This window comes from Oncorhynchus tshawytscha, linkage group LG32 (genome assembly GCF_018296145.1).
Source record: "Oncorhynchus tshawytscha isolate Ot180627B linkage group LG32, Otsh_v2.0, whole genome shotgun sequence".
Classification (NCBI taxonomy): Eukaryota; Metazoa; Chordata; class Actinopteri; order Salmoniformes; family Salmonidae; genus Oncorhynchus; species Oncorhynchus tshawytscha.
Window position 1 is genome coordinate 2,018,730 of NC_056460.1, and position 3,592 is coordinate 2,022,321.

A 3,592-nucleotide genomic window follows, 5' to 3' on the forward strand; every position below is an offset into this window, starting at 1 on the left:
TATATAATGAACAGACTTGGTCTATACTGCTACTACATGGTGTAACAATACATCATGTAGATGTATATAATGAACAGACTAGGTCTATACTGCTCCTACATGGTGTAACAATACATCATGTAGATGTATATAATGAATAGACTAGGTCTATACTGCTCCCTACATGGTGTAACAATACATCATGTAGATGTATATAATGAACAGACTAGGTCTATACTGCTCCTACATGGTGTAACAATACATCATATAGATGTATACTACAGTCCAAAAGTTTGGGGTCACTTAGAAATGTCCTTGTTTTTGAAAGAAAATCAAATGTTTTAATTTATCATTTATAAAAACCAGTTTTTGCTTTGTCATTATGGGGTCTTGTGATGGGGTATTGGGATGTCATTATGGGGTATTGTGTGTACATTGATGAGGGGGGGGAAATATATTTAATCCATGTCAGAATAAGGCTGTAACGTAACAAAATGTGGAAAAAGTGAAAGGGTCTGAATACTTTCCGAATGCACTTTATATATAGGGACAGTACTCAGTGACATCACTTCATGAAACAGGAGGTACATAGGTTCACAATATCAACATTCAAAGTATCAAAATATATGACCAAGCTAGAGGTTCACTGATGATCAACCTCCTCCTTCACATATGACTCCTGATGATCAACCTCCTCCTTCACATCTGACTCCTGATGATCAACCTCCTCCTTCACATCTGACTCCTGATGATCAACCTCCTCCTTCACATCTGACTTCTGATTATCAAGCTCCTCCTTCTCATCTGACTCCTGATGATCAACCTCCTCCTTCACATCTGACTCCTGATGATCAACCTCCTCCTTCTCATCTGACTCCTGATGATCAACCTCCTCCTTCTCGTCTGACTCCTGATGATCAACCTCCTCCTTCTCGTCTGACTCCTGATGATCAACCTCCTCCTTCACATCTGACTCCTGATTATCAACCTCCTCCTTCGCATCTGACTCCAGTGATCAATCACGAGCGTCTTCCTTTTTGGGGGATCCCGATGGACGACGTCATCGAATAGGCCGTCATCACGACCACAAGTTAATTGTCATTCAGGTTATCAATGGGAAGAGCATTAGCAAGATCTCCTGTCTGGTAAATTGTCTCATTTAACGGATTTACATTGGCAGGTGAACATGGAGAAACCCCATTAAAAAAACTTTGTCAATCTCAAACTGCAGAAACACTGTTGGAATTCCTTATCAAAGTCTGTGGCCTGTGATGTTGGGACAAATGATAGTCGCTTATTACACAAGAGACCATATTCTACAGCACAACGGCAGAGTCATGTCTTCAGTGTAAAACTAACAATGACTCAATAATCCTTTTGGGAATGTTGTGATGTCATAAAGTTATGGGCAGAGTTAGAAAGTTGGCTGTCAGAAGTACAATTATACAATGTAAAATTACTTTTAATCTGTCTGTCTGCATATTTCAAGACATGGCATTTGAGGGTGCAGTGAGATATCCCAGAGTTAGACAATACTTTTCTCATCAATCATCTTAAATATTATACTTATTAAATTAATTAATTAATTAATTAATTAAAACCTGGAAATCAACCAATCCTCTGTTGTTAATTCAATAGAAAGGTAAAATGCTTTATTATCTAAAAGTTGAAAGTGACAGAGAGAAATAAAATGGTGCTCATGCGGGCGCTGGGGGTGTGTTCTCGTGGGTCTGGGCAGGTGTGATGTAGTTAATGGAGATGGGGGTGTGCTCTAGTGGGTCTGGGCAGGTGTGATGAGGTTAATGGAGATGGGGCTGTGTTCTAGTGGGTCTGGGCAGGTGTGATGTAGTTAATGGAGATGGAGGTGTGTTCTAGTGGGTCTGGTCAGGAGTGATGTAGTTAATGTTTGTATGATGTCGTTGTTTGTATGTGTATGTTTTGTATTGTTTATAAAATATCATCAATTCGAAGTTACACCTCACTGTTCTATTTTTGGAGTTATTACATTAAACCAATCAGATTTCAGAAGAATGCCAAAGTCAGGTGTGAAGTTGTTAGGAATATTATGAATAAATGACTAAACAATATTCTCATTTTAAATAGAACTGCAACTAAGTAAACTTCTACTCTGTTTTATTATATCTGTTTAACAATATGAGTTCATAAGAAGGGATTATGTGACACGGACAAGGAGTAATTCAAGTTAATGAACACCATTTCAACTAGGCAGGGGAGGAATGGGTTGTGGATAAAATAGGCAGATAGGTTAACGACCCTGTGGTTGAACCGACGAAACTTAGCTCTGAGGTGTTTTAGATAAGGCAGTGAGTGCATTCCTAGGTTTTCTTTTAATTAGAGCTGTCAGCTAAGTGGTGATCGATAATGGTGAGGGGTCAAGAGTTAATTCAGTTATGTTGTGTGACCTGTGAGTGTGTTAGTGAGTTGGAATGAACTTTTAAACTCACTTAATTCTAGGTCAGGAGGAGGCGATTCATTAAGCAATGAAATTACGTCATGTTATTGTATATAAACTGTTCCTCGTGGTAACGTGGCAGCGCGTTCCGAGAATAAATTATGTTACCTATTATTGATAAGACTGGTCTCCGCCTATTTTATGCAAACAAGAATCTTACAAATTCTCAAAATAGATTAAGGGAATTCAATTAATGAAAACATATTGGAATAACTCAATTACAGTAACAGAAGTAATATGGAGGACCAGCCTATTCCCTATGATGTAAACTACAGCAGAAATAACTTCAAATGTGTAACTTCATATTAAACCAATCGTTTTCAGTCATGACTTGAGTGATTAAAGTAAACCACAGTTTTGGAAATACATAACACCATCTAACCATATATCAAAGAATGTTAGCTATATGCAGTTATCTTAACCAGCCAGCTAACGTTAGCTATTTAGTCAACTAGCTATTAGCCTAACGAGCATAGCCAACCTGCACGGTTATGGTCAGCGAGCTGGAGCACCAACTACCGGAGACCATTTAGAGCCCAACTAAAACATAACTGCAGATAAAAAGAGACAGAATGATGGACGAAATGAAGCTTCAGACATCATTGATCACTGCTGATAAAAGTGACACACTGCTTTGAAGTATACTGCTTAGCGATTTCGGCGCATGCCTCGTAGCTCCGGTATTAAATGTAACACGCGTGCTACAGGTGAGTGTTGTTATCGTGACTAGTGAGCTGAGTACCATATCAAAAAGTTGACAAAACAAAAAGGAGCAACCATGTTAATTTCCTCTGTCGTCTTGAGCCCACAGCAAGAAGGCACCAGAGCCTACCGTGCTAACGAGTTCCCACTAGATAATACAACCACAGAGTTCATGAAAAGCATGAGGTGAAGCTTGAGCTAGATATCAACCTAGCGTGACCTTCCTGGTCCCTCAAGTCAGTGAGTCAACACAGAAAGGAGCAATAAATGGATAGTTAACTTATTTCCAAAGCTGCAATGATGGGACACACACAGTATGGATGAATGATCACTAGTGACGGGATATAAATAGCACTCCCACAGCAATTCTCCATAAATCTGCTGTATAATATATTAACAAAAAAAACGATTGAAATGTCTATCAAAGTTATTGTGAAA